At 55.8% G+C, this 24,458-nt stretch overlaps 2 long non-coding RNA genes across 3 annotated transcripts in view; one reads left to right on the top strand and one right to left on the bottom strand.

Moving 5' to 3' along the window:
• Positions 1-24,458, top strand: part of LOC125319673 — a 107,351-nt gene that overhangs the window by 73,946 nt on the left and 8,947 nt on the right. For both annotated transcript variants that reach the window (XR_007200853.1, XR_007200854.1), the window contains exon 8: positions 4,869-4,956. This is a non-coding gene — a long non-coding RNA (uncharacterized LOC125319673). The remainder of the gene's footprint in view (positions 1-4,868; positions 4,957-24,458) is intronic.
• Positions 1,176-9,964, bottom strand: LOC125319672. The gene is made up of 2 exons (XR_007200852.1): positions 8,819-9,964; positions 1,176-4,272 (listed from the first exon to the last, which is right to left on the bottom strand). It is a non-coding gene; the product is annotated as an uncharacterized LOC125319672 (long non-coding RNA).

Genomic DNA, 24,458 nt, shown 5'->3' with positions numbered 1-24,458 from the left:
CCACACCCATCCATACCCATCCATACCATCCACACCCATCCACACCCATCCATACCCATCCATACCATCCACACCCATCCATACCCATCCACACCCATCCATACCCATCCATACCCATCCATACCATCCACACCCATCCATACCCATCCATACCCATCCATACCATCCACACCCATCCATACCCATCCACACCCATCCATACCCATCCATACCCATCCATACCCATCCACACCCATCCATACCATCCACACCCATCCATACCATCCACACCCATCCACACCCATCCATACCCATCCATACCATCCACACCCATCCATACCCATCCATACCATCCACACCCATCCACACCCATCCATACCCATCCATACCATCCACACCCATCCATACCCATCCATACCATCCACACCCATCCACACCCATCCATACCCATCCATACCATCCACACCCATCCACACCCATCCATACCATCCACACCCATCCACACCCATCCACACCCATCCACACCCATCCACACCCATCCATACCCACCCACACCCATCCATACCCATCCATGCCATCCACACCCATCCACACCCATCCATACCCATCCATACCATCCACACCCATCCATACCCATCCACACCCATCCATACCCACCCACACCCATCCATACCCATCCATACCCATCCACACCCATCCATACCATCCACACCCATCCATACCCATCCATACCCATCCACACCCATCCATACCCATCCATACCATCCACACCCATCCATACCCATCCATACCCATCCATACCATCCACACCCATCCATACCTACCCACACCCATCCATACCCATCCATACCCATCCATACCCATCCACACCCATCCACACCCATCCACACCCATCCATACCATCCACACCCATCCACACCCATCCATACCCACCCACACCCATCCATACCCATCCATACCCATCCATACCCATCCACACCCATCCACACCCATCCACACCCATCCATACCCATCCACACCCATCCATACCCATCCATACCCATCCATACCCATCCACACCCATCCATACCATCCACACCCATCCATACCATCCACACCCATCCACACCCATCCATACCATCCACACCCATCCTCACTGCCAGGCAGCCTTAGGAATAATAAAAGGAATGACTCCATGAATCCAAACCACAGCCAAATTGAGGGAATGTGGTTTATTAAGTGATCGTATCCCAAGCCACAGTGTTTCTTAGAGCACATCCCGACTGCACTTTGGAATGGATTTAATTCAGTTTCACTCTCAGAAAATTAAGTTATTCCCAATTAATGCCACTTTAATTCCAAACGTAGCTGTTTCTACCATGGCCTAATGCAACCCATTCTTTCTTAATTCCCACCTTTTCCTAATTCCTATCTACTTTCCCACGTGTCCTGTTGGAGAAAGTCCCATCGTCTAAGCATGGGATGGCCTGGGTGACAAAAGACTGGAAAATCGTCATTAAATATAAAACCCTCCCCCAAATCTTTAAGTAAGAGATTTATTGAGCAGTGCCCTTGGTTTTCCAGCAAGCTCCTGGTCTGTATTCCCCCCTGGAAAAACCACCAGCCGGATCATGCGGCATCAGTGTTGTTGTGCTGACTCGGCGGAAGTGTAATGATTTCCATCCATCTCGGGGAGCTGCAGCGAGCCAGAGAACCACTGCTGGCACCGCACACCTGTCCCTGGGACAGGTACGGCAGAGTAATTGCCGCGTCCTTCCCGCTCGGCGCGCAGCTGCCCGGGATGGCTGCTAATAAAGATGCATGGCTGTGCCGGCTCCCAGCTGCGCTCCCGAGCAGGAGCGGAGCCGCTCCCGGACTCAGACCTGCTCTCCTGTTAACACTTTCTGCCTCATTTCCCAGCCACGAGACATCGGCAGGAATCCCCTTTTTGTGGAACTCGGGGAGTAGAATGCTGTTGTTGATTGTTGTTTGTTGTTATGGTGGTGAATCGTGGAATGTGCCACATTCCAGCCGCGGGTAATGAGGCAAAGGAGGGTTTAACCAGTTCATGGATTGGGGATGGATTTAGGTCACAGAGCCACGGAATCCCAGAATGGTTTAAGTTGAGGGGATTTTAAGGATCATCTCATTCCACCCCATCCATGGGCAGGGACACCTTTCACTATCCCAGGTTGCTCCAAGCCTCACCAGGAGACCCTGACTGCTCACAGCCAGCACACAGGGAAATACAGCATCCCGTAAAAAGTACACAGCTCTGGGAAAAAGAGGAATCCTGCAGCACCTTCCAGCTCTTCACATGGACTTGGGAATCCAAGGGATTAGGGGGTTTAGCTGTAAGCCCAGCTCAGGCTGCTGCAAGCAGCACTTCAAACTCCTAATTTCCCAAAATCTCCATATTACCCGGTCAAGATCTTTGAGCAACCAGCAGATTTCCCCAGACTGTTAATCCCCCATTTCATCCTTTCCTGGGCTTTTTTCGGAGGCTGAGAAATGTAATCCTAATTTAATCCTGGCTGGAACGCCGTGAGGAAGATGGAGGGGCAGGGCTGGAGTGGGAAGATCTCCACAGCCATGGGGTTCAGTAGGAAAGGATTTCCCAGAAATTCCCTTTGTATTCCCGAGGTCAAGAGAGTGACCCCACAGCCCTGCTGGGTGGGTGGGGCAGAAAGGGAATTCGAGGGACACTGGTGGATTTTCCCCCCATGGCATTCCCTATGGGGAGGGTCCCTGTGGACACAGCAAGGAGATGCTGCTGGGAAGCTGGAAGGTGAGCGGAAAACTCAGATATCTCTACCAAGAAGAGCCTTGGAGACAACCTCAAGTCATTTAATCACTGATCTGCCTCGGTGCCAAGGGGAACATCCTCAGGTCCCTGTGGGCTTGACATACTCGCAATATTCCAAGAACTTTCATTCTCCTTGTCCCTCTCCGCCTTTCTCACTGAAGAGCTCATCTCTTTTTTTGGTGGGAATAATAGATGGAGATTGAGAACCCAGAATAAATCAGGAGCTGGACTCTGCTGCTCCTTGTGGGTCCCTTCCAGCTCAGGAGATTCTGTGATTCCGTGATCTTCCTTCGTTCATTGAGATTCCAAATTCCACAGTGCTGGATAGTGGCTGTGTTTGTGCAAATTCCATCGCCTGCCTGTTCATTCCAGAGTAACCCCACGTTCCTTGTGCTTCCTCCCTCCCTGAGCCATCCCAGCTCCGGCCCGTGCTTGGCTGTCCGTGTTCCCCTGGAAGGAGGGAGCCCCATTCCCACCTCCCACCCTTTCTGTCCAGCTGCCGGGATAATTCACTGCTGGTGCTGCTTCCAGGACAAAGCATTTTTCATGGTTATTTTTCTATTCCAAGGGAAAAGAGAAGCTTTCCCTTCCCGTGCTTATTTAGACTGCTCAGGTTTAGGTGGAGCTGTAGGGCTCAGGGTCTGGCTTTGGGGGGTAAATAGGAACAAAACCAGGAAATATGACATCCCAAGAAGCAAGCGGAGAGAGGAACCCAGAGGTCTCAGCCTCCAACCCACTTACTGGAGCTGAGATTTAGGGACTTTGCAGCGGGGATTAGTGGGATGAATCACCTCACTTCCCCCGAAGATTCGCCGGGGCTGCGATTTGTGCCTGCTAAGCCGCTATAATGATGAACAATCCTTTTTATTAACGGGCCTAAAAATAGCAACGGCAGCCAGACCTTACATAAAGCACGAGTGACATGTGCCAGCTCCTGCCCCAATCCCCCGAGAGCCGCTCCAGTCTGGGAGACGCCGGCACCAAACAACTTCACTGGAGGGAAGAGGGAAACACGGGGTAGAGCTGCTCTGGTGGCTCGCTCTGAGCGCCCTCAGCACAGGGGCAGGACCTCCCCTTGGGGATTTTCCCACCAGACAATGTGTGATTTTGGGGCTCTGGGAGTGTAGGAGCAGCATGTGCACTTGGGCACCGATCGGCACAAACATCCCTGTCAGGACAGCCCACATCCCACCACCACGGCTCCACGCCCACAGCAGGATTTCATCCCAATTTTACTGCTCGCCTGCCCCTTCTCAGTGTCCCTCTTCACCCCCGGTATAACAGTGACCTCTCAAACACACCAGTGCCTGCTTCCTCGTTTTTTCCATGGGTTTTAAGGGGACGCCCTGGGATCCCCACTGGTCTGTAGGCAGCTCTGAGTCCTTGGAGTCATTCTCAGGGATGCCTTGGAGATCATCTGAGCACCTCCTGGAAGCAGCGTGTCCCCTTTCCACGGGGTCTTTGGCACTCCAGTTGTGCCTTCGGGAACCAACCCTCACCAGCTTTGCCTGAAATAAAATGGGGATGAAACAAAAGAGGGAATTCTGTCACTCCCCAAAGAAAACGGGCACAGATTAACCCTGGGGAGAACTCCCAGCTCTGAGGGAATCCTTCCCCAGCGAGCTCTGACTGCCTGAACCAGCTTAAAATGCTGCAAACCCCCAGTATCCAAAGCCTTGACAGCTTTTCCCCAAGTCTCTGCTGCTCTCCGTAACTTCCAAGACCAAATTAGCAGCGCAATCATGAGAAAAGGAATTGGAGCCTTCTCCAAGCTGTCAAGTGCATTTTGCTGGATGATTAATTGGCAGAGCTCCGGCCAAGCCCTGGGTCCTGCTAAAGGCCATGCCCTTGACTTGCACCTGCCACTGATTGCAGAAAATGGATGTCTTCACTTTTCCCTTTTTTTCCTCCCCTTTTTTTCGGTGCAGCTGTTAAACTGCTTTAAGGAAATCTTATTTATCTCGACCAGGAACTCGAACTTCTTCTCAAATCTCAGGAGGCTGAAATGAATGTAATTCTCTGCCTCAGCCTGACTTACAGAAGCAACATTTTAGGATCTTTAGGAGAGCTGCGCTAATTGACATGATTTTTGTTCCTTGTCTAGGAGCTGGGATGTTCCTGTGCTTTGCGGCCTCCACACAGCCACCACGAGGTGCCAGAGTGGGATCTGTCCTCCCCGGGTGCTGCGAAGGGTGAGTGCAGCAGAAAGGGGGGAAACCACAATAAAGTGGGGTTTTGCCTATTGGATTCAGTGGAGGAGTGAAGGAGAAGAAGTTTTTACCTTTGCTGTTGAATTTTTTGGCAGAGACCAAGGCAAAAAAGGGTAAATCCACTGGCAGGTGATTTGGTGTCACAGGGATTCACTGATGGGGAGGAATCTGGGGACGTGGCACTCAGGAAAAGCCTTCTGAGCTCCCCAGGGAAACGCAGCGATTCCCAAACAATGGGCCAGGAGATCCTGGCAGGAATGGTCTGGAATGGCAGCTCTGAGCTGGGGCCAGTGGGAGGTGGCCCTGCATTTGAGGATTCCAGCTCCCCTCTGACATACACCTGGGGGTGATCCTTTGATCCCCAAGAGGAGGAGGAGGGAAGGGTCATTCCCAGGCTGCTCACTCCTAGGAAATGTCCTGTAGCATTTCTCTGCTCCCAGGAAGTTCCCACATTCCCACACCTTCCGAATCCTCGGGAATCACAGAAACTGGGCCTTTAAGAGCCGAGCCTAATATTGCAAGCCTCGCAGTGGATTGGAAGGGCTGGGAACAGTTGTGCTCTATAAATAACTCCTCCGTGGAGCCCATCTGCAGCTCCCATCTTTCCAGGCTCTGGAGGCACAGCGCAGGCCTGGGAAGTGGGAGCTGCTCATTAGCGCGGGAGCTGAGGGCAAGGACAGCTCCTGGGTTCTGGGGGCTCCTCCCCGGGCCTGGGATCACGTGGGGACAGCAGGTAGGTGACAAACAATGGGACAATGCAACACTGCTTCCTATAGTGAGTGGGAAGAAAACACTCCAAAGCCAAGGGAGAGAGGCTTTGAGCATCCTTTGGATGGCACTGGGAAGCCATTCCCTGTGTCCTGTCCCTCCATCCTTGTCCCCAGTCCCTCTGCAGCTCTCCTGGAGCCCCTTCAGGCCCTGGCAGGGGCTCTGAGGTCTCACTGAATCCTTCCCTTCTCCAGGCTGAGCATTCCCAGCTCTCCCAGCCTGGCTGTCTGGGTGACACCATTCCTGTAGATATCTCAAACCCTCCCCGTGTGTTTGGAAGTCGCTTGGGGCTCCTTTGGGAGAGAAGGCTTTAGCACGGATAACCCTGAGGCCTGCACATGCTCCGAGGTGAGCCGGGAGTTACTCCTGGGAGTAAGGAGCCCGTTCCCTCCCGTGCTCACACGTGGGACAAAACAGGAGAACAAATCCCAGCCCCATTCCCATTGATCCTTTAAAAGCCAATCTCTGCATGCGTTTAACCAGGAAAGCAACATCTGCTGCGCTCAATCCAGGTGTTTTATGTCCCTGTCATTAATTGGAGGGGACATTATGTCATCATACATCAACGGGGAAAGTTGGGTAAAGTGCCACTTATCTCGGGGGCTGTCATTAATCAGCTCCCTTTCATCGGGAGCCCGCGCCGCTGCTGTCAGGGGCTGTGTGACACCTTGGAATGTTTTCCTTCTCCTTTCCAGGTGGTTTGGAATTAACGGTGTGGAAACCTCACACACACACCATGGTCACCGAGGGCTCTGCTCCTCGCTCGGGCTGGGAGGGATTCTAAGGATCATCTCTGCCATGGGTGGGGACACCTTCCCCCGGAGCAGGTTGTCCAGCCTGGCCTGGAACACTTCCAGGGATGAGCCATCCACAAACTCTCTGGGCAGCCTGGGCCAGCCTGGCAGAGGCTGTGCCCTGGCACCGCGTGGGGTGCCCGGGAATGCAGGGAATGTCATTCCCCTGGGACGAGGGAGCGGCCAGGGGGCCGGATCCCATCCCCAAATCCACACCCCAGCCCTCCAGCGGTGGCATCCGGCACGGCCCCGGGAAGCGCGTGTGGAGAACAGCCCGAACTGATGGGGAATTGTGAGTCAAACAAATTGAGTGTGACAGAAAAAAAGCCAAGCCTTGACTGGATTTGCTTCCCGGGAATGACACGAAGTCAAGTATCTTATTAAGTTCAAGAGAATTACATTTTCCATGCTCCAGCGAGAGACACGGGCCCTTTGGAAAATCATAATGAACGGCTTTCTGCCGCCCTCATTTACATACCTTTGATAAATGGCTGTAACCAGATTAGGGAGATAAAATAACCAGTCTATTAATTACAATGATTATTATTTAATAGAAAATGGGATTCTGGGCGCTGCGGCTGGGAAGAGGGAGGCTTAGCAATGCATTATATGGATGTGGTGGTTTATCTTTAGGAGTAAGATAAGTGTCCGGCTCTTCTGCAATCTGAAGAATATGTTCATTACCTGGGCAAGATTTATAAGTATAATTGAGTGTAATATTTTAAAACTCTTTGCCTTATTTGGTGGACAAGGCCGGGCTGCTGCTTTAATTAAGCTGGGTAAAACCTTCATGAAGTTATCAAACAGGGGCCCATTTGGATGGAAATGACTGCCTTATGTGAGAAGTTTGGGAGCTGAAACAATCCCAGTCTTGCCCGAGCTGAAGGGGGGCTGCTGTGATCGACGTTGCTCTGTGCATTTGAGGGATGTCTTGTGGAAATCTAAATCAGCGCGGCCAGAAGGCCCAGGGAGTGCCTGACCCCTGGGCTGGGCACCGCTGAGGCCAAACCTCTAATCCTGGGATCAGTTCTGGGCTCCTCAGGACAGGAGAGACATGGAGTGTGTGCAGGGAAGGGAACGGAGCTGGGAAGGGGCTGGAGCCCCAGGAGCAGCCGAGGGAGCTGGGAAAGGGGCTCAGGCTGGAGCAAAGGAGGCTCAGGGGGGACCTCCTCACCCTGGAGGCGTCCAGGGAAGGCCTGGACGTGGCGCTCAGTGCTCTGGGCTGGGGACAGGGTGAGGATCGGGCACAGCTTGGACCCGATGAACCCGGGAGTCTTTCCCAAGCTCAGTGATCCTGTGATCAGCTGGCCAGCATGGCCAGTGCTCCTGCATCCACAGGCCGTGCATCCCTCCTTCCTCCCTCTCCTGCTCACAGCACCCTGAGCAAGGGCCACTGAGTCAAAACAACTTTTCCCAGGTCGCGTTTGTCTGGAGCACACAGCGAATAGGCAAAGCAGGCGCGGGCAGGAGCCGGACCCGGTGCAGGGGCCTGGGAAGGGCCTGTGAGGGGCCGCGGGGGTGTCCCGTGTCCCGCCCTACCTGCCAGTGGGAAAGGGAATGAAAGATAAATGGTGCCATCTGCGCCCGCACATGCCACGGCGGCAGGGGAGGCGAAATGCTAAGTAGAGCACGAGACGTGTCTGGCAGAGTCACCTATGCATAAAATGAGCCTCCCCGCCGTGCCCGGGAGCCGCGGCCATCCTCCGCCTCCCGCCGCGCCCGGGCCGCTCCCGCGGGGTCCTGCGGCTCCGCGCCTGCGGCCACGCTCGGGCTGGGCCGTGTCCCCCTGCCCCCGCTCCCCGCTCGGGCTGGGCCATGTCCCTCTGTCCCCGCTCCCCGCTCGGGCTGGGCCATGTTCCCCTGTCCCCTCCCCGCGGTTCTGTCCCTGCTCCCCGCTCGGGCTGGGCCATGTCCCCCTGTCCCCTCCCCGCGGCTCTGTCCCTGCTCCCCGCTCAGGCTGGGCCATGTTCCCCTGTCCCCGCTCCCCGCTCGGGCTGGGCCATGTCCCTCTGTCCCCGCTCCCCGCTCGGGCTGGGCCATGTTCCCCTGTCCCCTCCCCGCGGTTCTGTCCCTGCTCCCCGCTCAGGCTGGGCCATGTTCCCCTGTCCCCTCCCCGCGGTTCTGTCCCCGCTCCCCGCTCAGGCTGGGCCATGTTCCTCTGTCCCCTCCCCGCGGCTCTGTCCCCGCTCCCCGCCCGCAGCCGGGCTCGGGCTGTGCCACGTCCCCCCTCCCGCTCCCCGCGGCTCTGTCCCCGGCTCCCGCGCCGCCGGAGCTGTTGTCACCTTTCCCGGAGCCGGTGTCGTGTCTCACATCTCCTGTTCGCACCCGCAGCATCCATCATCCGCAGCCTGGCTCCGTAACTTCTCCTGGCATCTGTCAGGTCACCCTTTCTTTCGGCGCTTTATTTTTTCAGCAGAACATCCCCCATGCTGCGAGGGAGCCGCTGATTTATCAACCCCCCGCAAGCCCTGCGTGCCTGGCTTTCCAAGCAGGTCGGGAGCGGTGCGGGAGCGAGCGGGGGCCGCGCTCCCAGCCCTTGGGTGAGCTGACACGCGCTCCTTCTTGGCTTATCTGTCACATCTGCTCTCGGTCACACATCTGGCAAAGGACAGCCATTACAGCTATTGCCCTGCGCTCCAGGATGTTCCTGCCTGGCGTCCAGCTGGGGAAAAAGGGTGAGGTCATGCAGGAGCAGCTCCTTTCGGGGTGCTCCTGTGCTTAATCAGAATTGCCATTCATTAACTCTCTGGCCACTTGGAGCAGCAACAGGAGCATGGGAATGTTGTGAGGTCCACAGCTGGATGGCAGCTGGACCCCGCATCACCTGCAGGCTGAGGCGGCTCCTCACAGCAATGCCCGGGAGCAGAGCCCCAGCCCGGCCGCCTGGAGCCGTGCTCATGGGTTGGGAGCACCCCTGGAGCGGGAGCCCTGGATCAGGAGCCAGTCTCCCCCCAGCTGGCAGCCCCAGTTCCCCCATTCCAGGCTCTGGGGGTAACACCAAGCACTGTCGGGCGTTATTGCCTGCTATGCACCTGCTATTCCCACTGGAATTCCTTGGGTCAGGTGAGGGAATGACGATGACGATTATTGAGCCAAGAGGATGCTGCCAAAAGGAAAGGATGGTGGCAGGATGGGGCCCTGATTCTTCTGAGCCTGAAATAAAATACATTTTATGCTGTGTCCTTATTTAATACCCACAGCAATGCTATCTATGAGCTGGACGAGTCCGTTTTCCCTTCCACACTCCTTCCCGCATGTGTGGAGGAGACAGTCAGGATAAACTGGAGAGCCATGTGAGGAACAGCAGAGCAGCCCCGAAGCCCAGCAGGATTTAACAGGGATGAAGTTGCCACATTTAATGGGTTCTGCAGTGGCTGTCCTGAACCCCGACAGTGTGACGCCCCTGGTTACGGATCAGAGAGGCAGCCCTGACCCTCTTCCCCCCTAAACACGTTTTACACACAGCTTCCAACCCCAGACATTCCTTCTAGGAATTGCTACTCGGTGCGATGCCACGAGAAATCAAGAGTAGTGGTGGTTAATAATAAACCAGGCAGCATGGAAAGAACAGATTGCGGTGGGAATTACTGTCTTTCCCGAGATTTGAGGGGTTGGGGGGGCTTTTTTGGGTTCGTCACTGTTGTTTTTAGCTGAGAGATCCCAGCTGGGCCTGAGACTCCATGTGTGTGAGGAGCTATTTTCCTCCTTGCCTGTGCATCCATTGGGAGGCTTTAGCAGATAACAGGACTTCCCCTGCCACAGAGTCACACACACAAAGTCCTGGGAAAAAAGCTTCGTCCACGTCCTGCTTCCGTGGTAAGGAGAGTTTTCCCGTTAGAAGAGTGGCACTGGGACAGGCCTCGGTGACAGGAACTTGAGCAACCCCGAGAATGGAGAAGCAAGCTGAGGGGATGCAGGACCTACCTGTGGTTCAATAAAAGAAGTCACCATGTGGATCGTCCCACAGGCAAAGACAACACAATTCCAGCGATTCCTTGTGGGAGTAGCGGGGCTCCTCTCACTGCGATGCGATGTGAGAACATCCAGGTACCTGCAGCCAGCTCTAGGTTCCAAACCAGTAGGAAACTCCTTGCTGCTGTCCGCAGGGAAGGAAATACAGAGGGCAAGTGCTGGGGAGGAGCGTGTGTGTTTATCCAGCACTTCAGCTAACAAGGAGTGATGCTCTCCAGAGCAGGAGATAAACTGGGAGATGAAATATGGGGCAATAACTGCGCCACGGAGGCGACGGCGCTGTGTTTAATGTGTGCCTCGTTGGGAGCAGATAGGCCATAACATGACAATAATGAAATATAAATGACCTACATAAAAAAAAAGATAAAATCAGGTCATTACCGGAGCGTCAGTTCTTTACAAAATAATTGGTAATGACCTTTGATAAAGAAATCACTCGTGGGATATTGCTGACAGCACCACTTCCAACAGAGGCAATGGAGCAGCCGCCTCTAAATCAGGGCCCGGGCTGCCGGGATGTGCTCGGGGTGTGCTCGGGATGGGCTGTGATTCCCTGATTCCGGGAGCTGGCGCTTCCTCCTCCTCTGCTCTCCTGGAAGCAGGAGCTCCAGGGGACCCCTGGCTGCCTCCCGGCACTGGATGGAAATGACTTTTGATTGCTCCCAGTCTGGCCGAGGGTGCGACAAAAGGCTGCAAACGTCACAGCCGGGATCCCCAGGAGGGTGAAAAACTCCCAAGAATCGGGGAGTGGGGAGGAGAGGATGGCTGGAGCACCCCAAAGGAGTGGCCCGACATCAGGAGCAGCAAGGACGTGCTGGAGGCAGCCCCCGGGTGGATCCCCCACAGCAGCGCTGAGCTGTTCCTCGGACTTCACTGCTTGTGCCGATCATCCCAGCTGGAAAACAAGCGAGTAACTGGCGGGTGTAAGGGGATCCATCATCTCCCCATCCCAGAGGGAAGAGCGGATCCAAAGCACAGGGATCCCACGTGCAGGGAGCAGGGCCCGCACATCCCTGCAGGGCCAATCCTGTGCACCCCCAGGATCCCCCAGCCCAGGTCTCCGGCTCGGAGCAGTGGGAATCATGACCCTGATTTTCTATTGGAAAAATTCCGCTCACATTGGGTATTTTGGATTTCCCAGATGAGGAAATGAGCCCAAAGCGGCAGCGTGGACAAGTTCATGCTGAGGGTCCCTGAACTCGCTCAGGAGGCCGGGCTGGGCGGTGAGGCCCCGCTTCCCAGCGGAATTCCCAGCAGAGCGCTCACGAGATGGAAATGTGCCACAGGGCTGAGGAACAGCTGCCGAGCGACGCGGCGCGACAAGATCAGCAGATTTCCTGGAACAGGGTGGCGGAGCAAAAAAACCCATCAGAGTGGCCTGGACCCTGCCGGAGCCACATTCCCGAGTGCGGAATCTGTCGGCTCGATGCGACAAACCTTGCAGCACATCCACTCCCCTTCCCTTCCCCCAGCCCCGAGGAGGGAAACAAGAGCTTCACACTTTCCCTAATACCAGCTGGTTCATTTATATTGCAGAAGTTTCCCGAGACAGTTCCTGACAGCAATATCCCAAACACGGGATGAACCCGCCGCGCATCTGCATAAAATGAGGAGAGCGGCCCCAGATTCGTGCAGAGAGCCTGGAAAACCCAGCTGCCCCGCCAGCCAGGGGCCACGAGAGCCCTGGGGAAGCAGAAGGGATTCCTGCTCTGCGGCTCAGAGTTACTCAGGTTGGAAAAGCCTCCTAAGACCCCCAAGTCCAGCCGTTCCCAGCACTGCCAAGGCCACTGCTGACCCACGTCCCCAGGTGCCACATCCACACAGCTTTAAATGCCTCCAGGGATGGGCACTCCCGCCCTGCCTGTTCCAAGGCTTCCTCACTCTTTCAGTAGGGAATTTTTTCCTAATAGCCAGCCTGAACCTTCCCTGGGAAGGAGTTTCATGGGATTTTGCTCAAACTGGTTCTGAAATTGCCGGCATGTTTTGGATGCTTCCCAATGGCCCTGCCCGTGACAGGGAGGTTGGAATGGAATGAGCTCTAAGGTCCCTTCCAACCCAAACCATTCCATGATTCTACAATTGCATGGAATTTTCTGCCCACACAGATGGGCTTTGCCATCTCTGGGGCTGGCCAGGACCTGCAGCCCCCGGCAACAACGCAGTGGCCACTCCTTGTTGGACTCTTGGTCCCTCTGTCCTTCCTTTGCCACTTGCGTTCCCACCCGGTGGGAATGCGCACACCTGCAGATGGCCCCAGAGGGGCCGCTAAAATGGGAAAAGCCTTCCCTTTCCTTCTGGTGAGGGAAGGAGTAACCTGCCTTTGGCCCCGCGGAGGATCCCTGTGGATTTGGTGTCACAGCCCGCGCCTTCTAGACCCAGGGATGACAAAGCCCCGGGAAAATCGGGATTGCAGATGTGCGCTCGGAGCTGCTCGCAGCCCCCACTTCCACAGGTGGACGAGAGGGAGCGCTCAGCCGCCCCAGAGCGTCGTCCTGTAAGGACCCAGTCCTCAATTCCCAGCTTTCCGCGCAGAGCCGCCGCGGAACGCGGGGCTTGCCGCTCGCTCGGCGAGCTGGGGCGGCTTTGGAGCTGGAGCGGGGCTCTGGGCACCTCCGGCGGGGCTGGCTCCGGGAGCCGCGGCCGTGACACCGGCCCGGGACCCGGCAGGGAGCGGCTGCAGTGTCCCCGGCTCTCTCCATCGCCGCTTTCCCTGCCCCTCGGAAGCCCGGCCGGTTCCGCGAGGTGCTAAAGGCTGTCAGCGCCTGCCCGTGCCACACAGCGCGGCCGGGCACCTTCCGGGGGTGGCACCGGTCCGGAGCGTGTCCCAGCCCGACTCCCGAGGCTGGGAAAGGGTTTGGAATGGGCGGCGGGAGCAGCCTGCCCAGGGGCTGTGCCATCCCGGGTGCTGTGCCACCCCAGGGCTGTGCCCGGGCCATCCCGAGCTCCGGAGCCTGGGCAGCGTCAGACCCAGGCAAAGGAGAAGAGCTGCACCCGGCTATAGCAGAAAACAAATGGAATACACCTTCTAAAATACTTCGGGTTTTTAGCAATTTTCAGAATTCGGTGGGGTTTTTTAGGGATTTAGGACCACTCCAGGCTAACACTTCTGGAAACACCCCTCTGAAAACAATCCAGCTCCAGAGGGATTAAATGCCCAAATATTGCTGCTCACTTTTGATGCCGCCGTAATTATTTTACTCTAGTTCCTACCCAAGCTCCGTCTGGAAATCAGGAAGCCCAGGATCTTGTGATCCTCCACTTTGAGTGCCTAAAACAGGGAAGGGGAGGAAGGACTGTTCCTATTTCCTTGTTAAAGTGAGGGGGGAAAAATAGAAAAACAGGTGCTTTAAAATTTTCCAAGGCTCAACCTAAATGACAAAATGCAGGAGCATTTCATTGTTTGAGTTTGGAATAAAAGGCAGATAATTAGGAAATTGGGAGTCTATTAATTTCCCAAATTTACTCAGGCACGAAGCACTGAGCTCTGGTGATATTTGCTTACCTCGTCATTATGCAAAAATATATTAGCTAATTATTTTGACTAATGCAATTAAGATATGCATATTTAGCATAAACTCCACAATAGAAACGTTCCAGTCAGCAGTTGCCAGTTGCACTCGTGGGCAGCAGAGAGGGAAAAGGCTCCGTGCGGGCTCCGATGGCAAACAGGAATATTGCTCCTGCTCTGCCATTCCTGCAGGAGTTCATCGGCTCCCCGGCGCAGGAGGGGCCACAGAGGCTGTGCCGGGATTGCCGAAATCCCTGCGGAGCAGGGCCTCTCCCCCGGACATGTTTAGGACCCTCAGGGCCTCCTTGCATGGAATCGTGGAATGCTTTAGGCTGGATCTCAAGGATCTCTGGGCACTCTGTGCCAGGGCCTCGCCACCCTCCCAGCCAGGAATTCCTTCCCCATATCCCATCCAGCCCTGCCCTCTGGCACTGGGAAGCCATTCCCTGTGTGCTGTCCCTCCATCCTTGTCCCCAGTCCCTCTGCAGCTCTTCTGGAGCCCCTTTAGGCCCTGCCAGGGGCTCTGAGCTCCCGCTGGAGCCTTCCCTTCTCCAGGCTGAGCATTCCCAGCTCTCCCAGCCTGGCTCAGATGGGCTCCGGCCCTCAGAGCGTCTCCCTGGCTTTCCTGGCTCTTTATTTTGTCTGGGGTGCCTCGGGATCAGCACTGCCTGCACCGCTGTCCCACACTCGTCCTTCCTCTGGTGGGTGACAGCTCCAGCTCCTTAGCCCTCCCTTGCGCTCTCTGGGCTCCTGCCCTGCCTGGAGCATCCTTGCCCAGGCGCCCCCAGAGCAGCCCCTGCTCACCCCTGTGCCCTTTTTTCCTGGAGCTCAGTGGGAAGAGGCTTTTGACCAGCTCAGCTCTCCCGGCCTGGCACGGAATGCCAGCCTTGCACTCACAGAATTCCCAGGGCTGTGCCATATGCCGAGCACCGGGGTGAGAAGCTCCAGACTCGGCACGCGGAGCTGGGGCGGGTGAGGAGATGCAGGAGGGCTGGGAAATTTCCTCTCCTCTGCAGGGATTGCGTGAGGAACAAGAGGCTTCTGGAGCACGGGGGAGGAATTGCGCCTGGTTTTCTTTCCCTCTTCCAGTAGAGACTGATGGAAAATCCAGGGATTTTTCAGTGCCTGGCAGGCTTGTGTGGTCCAGATGTGACCACTGGGATTCGGGAGTGAAGTCTCCCAGGCTTCCACCGAGTGACATCCCAAGGAGCACCAGGGCTGCGAGGAGAGCCCAGCACGGAAAGCTGGGAATGTTTGGGTGGCTCCCTGAGCCGCAGCTCCAGCTCTGCCGAGCGCTGGCTGTGCTTCCAGCGGAGCCAGTTTGGCTAATTCCTCCGGAGCCATGTGGGCTGTCAAATGGCTTCTGCTGTATTTTGTTGCCCTTTCAAATATTTCTCCGAGAGTGGGATGTACCATCTGCTGGCCAATCTGGCTGTGTCTGCAACAGCGCGGCTCCCAGCGCCGCGCCCATGGGCGCTCAGGACCCAGCCAGCACCCTCCGATACCCTCCAGCAGCCTCCAACACCCTCCAGCAGCCTCCGACACCCTCCAGCACCCAGCAGAACCAGCCACGGCATCCATCCAGCACCCACAGGTTGTCCATCTGGCACCCGTCCACAGCACCCAGCAGTGGCTGGAACAGCTGACCTCTAAAGGTCCCTCCCCACCCAAACTATTCTGTGGAGGGGCTGCCCCTTTCCTGGCGGCGTTGAAGGCCGGGCTGGATGCGGCCCTGAGCAGCCTGGATGAGCTGGCAGCGTCCCTGCCCAAGGCAGGGGTTTTGGAGCTGGGTGATCTTTGGGTCCCTTCCAGCCCACAGCATTCCATGATTCCACACCTGCGGGACGAGGAGTCCTTCCACGCCACCCCCTGGGGGCTGCACTGCGCTCCCAGCGTTCCCTCCATCCTGATGGAGCGAGGGTTTCCCTGAGCTGAGGGCTCTTCTGGAGCCACACCACCAAGTTTTAAAGCTCTTTCCCTGCCTTTTCATTGACTCCTTTTCCCATCTTGCACATTCACAGTTCCTGCTGACTCCACACTGCTCCCTCTTCCCAGCACGCTGCCAGACAGGTTAGAGAAGGCGGATTAGACATTGCTGACGGTGCCGAGAAACCCTCATTTCTATCCTGCCGTGGCGAGAACAGGATGGCCTTAGGGAAATCACTCCAGTAATTCCCTGGGGATTGCTCTGGGCTTTGTTAGCCAAGCAAAAGGCTCAAGGATCAGGAGGGGAAAGCAATAATATCAACACTCGTCTCCCAGCGTGCCCGAGCGAGGCACTGGGAAAATAATCTCCTTAAGTGTGGCCGATCCTCTCCCGCTGTGCGTGCACACCCCTGAGTAGCGCCTACACCTGGGAGTAAGGTGTGGATAACACCCCCCACACAGCAGGCACCCACAGAGCACCTCGAGGTTTGGTCCCGGCAGTGTCACCTCAGCCTTGCTCCCTTTTCCACCCCAAAGTCTGTTCTTTATCAAAAGCATCGACTCCAGCTCAACAGGTTTAACTCTGTTTCATCTCCTGGGTAGGGGCTGAAAATTCCTGGTGATTCCAGGCTTCTTTTTTCCTCTAAGAGTTTTCAGAACCAGGTTAATGTGCAGTTTTGTGGCCTGGGAATACGTAGTGCTGGGGAAAGCTTCTCAGGCAGAGTTGAAGGGATTAGGGAATGCACTTGCAGGTGGGGTTTCCTCCCCAGCAGCTCCAAAACTCAAGGCACAAAGAGCAGATCTAAGAATGGGAATTGTCTGGTGGCTGCGGGGTCTGCCCCTCCTTGGCTAGATTTTCATCTTATCCGCATTTAGGGAAGTTTTGGGCCGCAGTGATATAGCATTTTTAAAAGCAGGGGGTTTGTAAGATCAAGGTGTGCCCCAGGAAACCCCCTGGATTTGCTCCTGGGTGCCCAAGATCCCAGCACATGCCAGCTGCTGCTCAGGGTTGCCCCTCCAAAGGCAGTGATTTTATCTCCCCCTCCCAGCGCTTTACCTTTATTCCTGATTATTTTAGAGACGCTTAACAAGTGTGATGGGAACAGCTTTGGGGGCAGATTATTGCAGCAATGGCTGCAATGCAAATCCCATTAGGTGCCGCGGAGCCGTGCCACACATCTGACAGGGATATCTGCGGCCCATCTCACCCCGCTCAGCTCCTGAGGGGATCTCTGCTCCCTGGGAAGCTGCAGTGAAACTTAATCGGGAATTACACCCTCTAAATACCCGCTGAGGAGAGAGTGGACTTTTCAAACCCAAAGCCGTTAATCTTCTGTGGTAATGAGGGGAAAAGCAATGGAGATGGTGGTGGAACTCGCCGAGGGGGAACTGGGAGCTCTGGTGATTGGGGGCTGCAGGAAAACTCCGGCTCTTCCTCTGTTTATCGCATTCTCCACTTCATTACCATTCCCAACTATTTTTAACCCCCCACACCTCGTACACGGCCGGCTGGAAAGAGAAAAGCAGCTCCCAGCAGCCGGCAGAGAAGGCCTTTCCTTCCCTTTTTTCCCTTTAATTAATTCCACAGGGATTGGAGGAGGGAGGAGACTTTGGGACTGTCGGGGCAGGGCAGCAGGTGGATCCTGTGCAATCACAGCGCCGCAGGAACGCTGCCCCCGCATCCCACAGGAGAGCCCAAGGATGCTCGGAGTTAAGGAGAGGCTGGTGGGTCTCTGGCACGGAGAGGGTGTTGGAGCAGAGCCAGGTGCGGCTCCTGGAGCTCACAGCTCCCAGGGAGAAATCCGGAGGGCAAAGGTGCTCCGTAACTCAAACTTTCTGCTCCCTGGGGGTTTGTGATGCCAGAGAAAGGGGCTTTGTGGGCCCTGGACTCGGAGAGTGCAATTCCCAAATCACAGGAGCAGCGCCTCCAGTGCCTCCTGCCTGATGAGATCCTGCTTTCAGTGGGCTAATGATTAAGAAATAACCTAACGATTAAGAAATAATCGAATGATTAAAAAATAACCGTATTATTAAGATCACCATTGCACTGATGCAGCACGAGCTGCAGAGAATTCCACCCCAAACCGTCTTCCAGGGATGGGGAATGCACAGCCTTTCTGCTTGATCATGGATGGTGGGGAAAAAGGTTCAGCAAAAAAAAGGAGAAGCAAACTTCAGCTGCGCCTGGCTGGGAACACTGGAGAGGACACAGCTTCAAGTAATGATTATTTTTATTTTGGAAGACATTATCCGAGGGCCTGTTTCCAAGGAAAGCAATCTGGGTTGTGTCTGGGCTGAGCACACGATGTCATCCTGCTGCAAAAACAGCAAACACGGTACCAGGATGGCCAAACGGGAATGTCATGTGGGAGACACATGGAGAGAGCCTCGCTGCGGGAAGGGCTCAGCTGGAGAACAGCTCTGGCCTGGGCACAGCCCCGGGAGAAGCTGTGTGTGCAGCGCCTGGAGCCGGGCCAGGGAGAGCAGCGAGGAGCATCCGACACGGAAAACATGCCCTGAGAGGGGACATGGAAAGAGCTGGGCTTGTTTAGTCTGGGAAAAGGTGGGAGAGGGAAACGTGCTCTTCCATGTGGTGGAGGCTGCGGCAGAGGGGGAGTGCTGGATCCTCCCAATGGCCACAGACATGGGACAAGGTCCTGGACAGCTGACCACACCTAAAATTAGGGGTGTTGCATAGGAATCAATGGATTTATTATCCAACAAAAGAGGGAACACCATTTCCTAATATTTTCCCCCTATTTTTATCCCCATGACTGAGCGGGAGAGGCACGCTGGCATGGAGCTGGAGCATGGAGCTGGGGCATGGAGCAGGATAATCTCTCCCTGCTGCCCCTGCTCTGCAGAAAACCTGCGGGAGTGAGCAGAAATCCGGCGGGTCGCAGCTCTCCCGCGGCAGGTTGGATCCCAGGACAGCTGCCCGCGGGGAGGGAGGAACCTGTGACCTCGCTGCGCTGAGGCAGCAGCGGAGCTGCCGCAGCAAAGCCGCCGTAAGCGCTTCCAGCGCAGCTGGGAGGAGGGCACGGAGCAGGCGGGATACCTGCGGCGCGGGGGCTCGCCGGAACAGCGGCAGGAGCAGGAATCGAAGCACTTCTGGGAACTCACGGGGCAGGGAGGGCTGTCCGTGGCTGCTGGAGAGCTGGAGTCACTCCAGCACGGGCCGAGCCAACTGAGGGCGGGGGTCCCCACAACGCCCCGAGCGCTCCGGGAAGACTCGGAAAGAAAGGAAGAAGCCAAAGGAGTTCAGGGTTTGGGAGACCCGTTTTCATTAGGGTTTCCATTGCAATTTTGCCTAATTAGTCTCCAATAATTAATGCTGCGAGTGCAACGGAGATGGAATCAGACAAAATGCTGGTGAGGAAGCCCCATGGAAGCCATCCATCTTTGGGTAGTAATGATTATGTTCTTTTTTATTATTAAAGATCCCATTAGAAAGAATTTATGATTTTTCCCCTTTGTGAGAGAAATAATCAACATTCCGTTGGCTGCTCCCGGTTTTGGTGCGGAGCAGCCGCGGATCCGTAATTAGCCACAGTTAAAAAGAGATTTTGCCTGAATGGCTTTTGGGGAACATTACATCCAAATTACAGCCCCGCCGATTTATTTCCAGGGAAAATACGCTCCTAATAAATAACTCAAATCCAGTTGGTTTGAAAAAACATTTAGATCCAGAAGAAAGCAGGCAGGGAAGGAGAATGAGGGCGCTGAGGGGCTGGAAACCCGCCGGGGAGAGGGGTGTGCCGGCAAGTGGGTCCAGAGTTCTCGCAGCTTCCACACGGAAAGCACAACATTCCTGCCAATCCCGTGAAAGGAACGAGACCTGGGCATGATGAAGATAGCCAAGGAACAGGTACGTGAGCAAGCTCTGGAATTTCACAGCCATGGAAATGTCCTGGGAGAGGACCTGGCCTGCTCCCACTGCTCCCGGGCTTGGAGAACGGTCCCAGCAAGGAGCTCTCCGTGGAGAACAAAAGGAGAAGTGCTTCCAAACAGGAAAAGGGAACACTGGGATGATAAGGGTGGCCTCTCTCAGAGCAAGGAGATCTGCGTTCCCCGGGTGGGGAGAGCACATTCCAGCCAAGCCAGGGCCTCCTGGGCACTGCCAGACCTCCCACTGCTCCATGCCTTCTGTGAGCCGCCACTCCTCGGTGGAACGCAGTGGCCTTTCAGGGCCCTTCCATGATTTTAAGGCCAGCAGAAAGGAGCAGCCCCGGCACAGCTCCGGCGCTTCCGTGGGGAGTCAGCTCTGCGGGCGCCACGTCTCCTCCGCACAGCCGTTCCCAGAGGCAGCGCTGACATTCCCAAGATGTCGGGAACGGTCCCGGCTCTGTCCGGATATAAATAGCACGTTTTGCCGGGATCGTGTTCCAGCTCAAGGTGCAGCTTCATACCTTCCATGGGTGCCATCTCCGCAGCTGCACTTGGAAGTGCCTTTAATGGGAAGCCATTACAAGAGGAAGTCATTTGGAGATCATTCCCATGCTGGGAAATTTTGTTTCCGGAGCCATTTAATGCAAATTTCAGTCTTTGCTTGTTGGGAGTTGATGAATTCCAACGGCGCTTGCCTCGAGTGAAAAGATCCGAGTTTTATGCCGTCGGATTCGCTGCGGATCTTAAAAACAATGCCTGCACAACTTCCATTTAATGTGGGAATTCAGCTTTTAATTTCCAGCCCACAGTGATGTGCAGCCCGGAGTTTGGCAGGCAGCTTAATTCCGTATCCAGGAAGGATGTAGCAGGGAGCCTTTTCCATCCCGAATCAAATGGAATTGGTGATTTGCATGCACCTTTGGAGTCAAAATCAAACATTTGCCCTGGCTTGGCCCTCGTTTAATTAAAATGATGAGAACGTGCGATAGGCTTTTGGTCTGAGGCAAAAAGGATGCACAGCCCTGAAATTTGGAACAAACATAAAAAAAATTGCGAAAGGCATGGTTGGAAGTGATAAGAAATGCCAAGACTATGTATTACATGGGATCACGGGATGAAAATAGAAAATATCCTTAAAAAAATCCCAGCGTGCTGTGAAACTGTTGTAGGAAGGGCTGGATTGGATTACAGGCTTTATGGATAATGTCCCTGCACCCAGCACTGTCCAGGCTCGTCACCCAGGCTGAGGGGGCTAGGAGAGGGAAGGGAACGGGAATTTTCTCTTGGATACGGGCTGGAAGAACTGGTGGGTTCCGATTTGCATTTGTGAGCACAGATTCATTTCTTTAATTGGGAGTTTATTGCGTTTGGAATGAGTTGAAACGCAAGGAAAACAACTGCTCATTCCTAGGGAGCACCATCCATTTTGGGAGCCGAGGCTTCCCTCTCTGCTGTTCCCATCCCTTCTGGCTCCAGGGATTTGGGGCTTTTGTCAACATTGGAGCGCCAACCTTGCCCTTCAAACCACGGAATGAGGAACAGGGGCACGTCCCAGCCAGGAGGGGGGTGTGCAAGAACTGCAGGATGAAGGACTTAATCCACGTCTGCTTCCCCCAGCCCACCCAGACTTGTTTTCCACCATCCTCTGCAGCCACCACTTGTGCTCAGGCTGAAGCACAAGCAGGCAAGGGGTGGAAAGTTTGAAGAACACATTTCCTCCACCGAAAAAAAAAATTTATTTTAAAAACTGTAATTTCAAACGGCCCTTAAAAGAGCTGATTGAAATAGAGGGGTTTTTTTTTCCCCAAAACCAAATCACCACTTGAACAGCTGAGCTATTTTTAGTCCCAAAGCTTTGCACTTTTAAGTTGCTTGTTTGATACCAGTAAAATAACGAACAAAGGAGGAATTCATCCAACCCCATTTAACCCTGCAGAATCTGGGGTCTGCTTTAGCCTGGCCGCTTGGGATGCTTTGGAGCCATGGGAAGGACGCTGGCTCCTCCAGGACATCCATCCCACCTGCCCTGGACACGGCCCGGAGGCGTGGCAGTGCTGATCTGGTCATTTTCATACCCACCATCCCAATTCCCTGTCAGCCACACACAGCGGCTCCACAGGGGAAAACTCCTCCCCACAGGAATTCTCCCCGTGGGAAGAGCCCCACACTGGGTCTCCACCAGCCCATCCTGTTTCCTACAGCACCACAAGAGCTGACTTTATTTTAATTTGTAAATACTTTGATGTCTGGGGACTTGGCTCTTGCACAGTGCTAAACTTCCAGCAGGAGGGAACAGTTTCCAGGACTTTTAACTTGCCTTGATTTCCCACTATTCTTCATCTCAGGGGGGAACCGCTCATTTCCAAGTGGGATTTTCTCCTGCTCTTGGGCTTGCTGCTCTTGCAGGAGTCACGCGAGGCTCCGCTCCTGCAAACCAGCCCGTGCATCTGCTTTGGGAAGGACTGGTGGGAATGGGAGTAGAAGGGGCCAAGCAGCAAAACTCCGGATGCTTTGGGAAGGGGAGAGGAGGAAGGAGGGATGAGCTGGACTGGGAACTGGAACTGGGGGCTTTGTCCCACTGTGGCCATCCCTGCCCTTCCTGCAGCGTCTGAAGGAAGAGGGGAGTGTCAGAAAGCTTCCTTTTCCCTGAAACTGCAGCAATATTCCCAGGACACCCGTTTTCCCATCTCCCCCTGTGATATCCCAGGGTGTCACCTTGAAAGCAAGCCAGTGGTCAGGACAGCAGCTCTTCTCCTGGTTTCAGTGCCTGGCTGCTCATGGATAAATGCGAGGGATTCTCTAACCCGGTGTGAGGACAGAGCCCGGCACAGCCCTGGCTCTGTTCACAGCAGGAACCGGGGCTGGGAGGAGCTGGTGCTGTCCCCGGGGACAGCCTCAAGCAGGACAGGAGGGAAACCGGGCCAGGCAGTTCCATGCCTGGCGATCGTGGTTCCCAGACCAGGATAATCATGGATCCCAGGCCAGGATAAAGGCCCTTTTAAGCTTCCGGGATGCAGCACATCCCTAACACGTCGTCCGGGCCTGCTGCCATCCTGCCGGGCTTTTAGGGCTGTCAGGAGTGTCCTGTCCCTTACGGAGAGGTGCCTCAGGTACCGTGGGCTGCCCAGCGAGCTCCGTGCCAGGGTCACAGGGAGCCGGGGCTGCACATCCATCCATCCATCCATCCATCCATCCATCCATCCATCCATCCATCCATCCTCCATCCATCCATCCATCCATCCATCCATCCATCCTCCATCCATCCATCCATCCCTCCATCCCTCCATCCATCCCTCCATCCCTGGCCGGGGAGACGCTGGCTGCAGCCTCCAGGCGCTCCCCGCTCTGCGCCAGGCCGGCCCTAATGCGCTTTGCCGGGGAGCCGCGGCCCCCCCTCGCTGTTCTGGTTTGGTGCCCAGAACATCTGGTCACCCTATAGCCTTTTTTTAATCCAATCGCGCCGCTCCCTCGGCACATTCCCGGCTGCCAGCAGCTGAGCCGCGGCTGCTGGCACCGGGGAGCCAGCGAGGCGTTCGCACGCCGCGGCCGCAGCCCCCGCCGGCTCCGGGCGCTGCCGGGGGCTCGGCCGGCCCCGGTTCCTCATCCCGCCCGCACGGCAGCGTTCGTTCCCAATTTACGCACGAGGTTCGGCGCTGCTTGAGGGAAGGAGCTGTGGGGACACAGCAGCGAGGCTTCAGGGCTGAGCTCTGTGCCCAGGGCTGAGCCCTGCACCCCCCGGGAATGGCCGGGAACGGCCCCCGGTTCCTTTTCCTGTGGGAGCTCCCAGCGGGGGTGGATCCTCGCCCTGGAGCTCAGCAGTGCCACCTGAGCGTGTCCCACCGCGGCTCTGCCGTGTCCGGAGCTTCGGCTTTTGCCGCCCTGCTGAGGTCAGTCCTGAGGTGGCACTGACCCCACCCGGGACGAGCAGAGCCCCTGGGGGCTCGGGGAAGGAACCCAGGGGCAGGCTGAGCCTAAAGCCTGAGTGAGGGACTCGGGGAGCCCCTGCCCTGGCTGCCGGTGACACTGGGGGTGACACTGGGACCCCCCAAAGCTGTTCCCTTTCCTTGTGTCAGTCTGGGGGGGAAACTGGGACCGTGAGTGTCCTCCCGGCAGGATGCCGTGCCCAGCCTCGCCACTGAGCCCTGCCTCGCCAGAGGGCTGCAGGAGGTGCTTCCCTGGCATTTCGGGGGGTATTGGCAGGGACAGCCCCCCGGCTCTGTCTGGGGCTCCTCTGGCACTGCCACCACAGAGCCTCACTGCCTGCAGTCAGCACACGCTACGGTAGCCAGACTTTCCCCGTCTCTTGTGCATTCCCTACAAATCCATTTAAAATGTTTCTATAATGTCAAAAGAGACCCTTAGGACCATCAGATTTCAGAGGCCTGACTTAAAATAATAAAGCCCAAGGTCCTCAGCACATGGAACGAAAAGAGTTGGGGCTGGAAAGGGGATAAATCCCTCTCCAGCACAGCACCAAAACGGCTTCTGCCGGATGCTCTGGGGTGTGGACACCCAGTCAGGTGCTCCCGGAGTCCTCTGTGGGGCCATTCCAAGAGAGCAGGGCCACCAGGACCACCCCAAAGGACCATTCACCGTCCCGAGGGATGTGGGTGTCACTGTGCCATGGC

Source organism: Corvus hawaiiensis, chromosome Z (genome assembly GCF_020740725.1).
Source record: "Corvus hawaiiensis isolate bCorHaw1 chromosome Z, bCorHaw1.pri.cur, whole genome shotgun sequence".
Classification (NCBI taxonomy): domain Eukaryota; kingdom Metazoa; phylum Chordata; class Aves; order Passeriformes; family Corvidae; genus Corvus; species Corvus hawaiiensis.
This window is presented reverse-complemented; position numbering and strand designations above follow the sequence as displayed.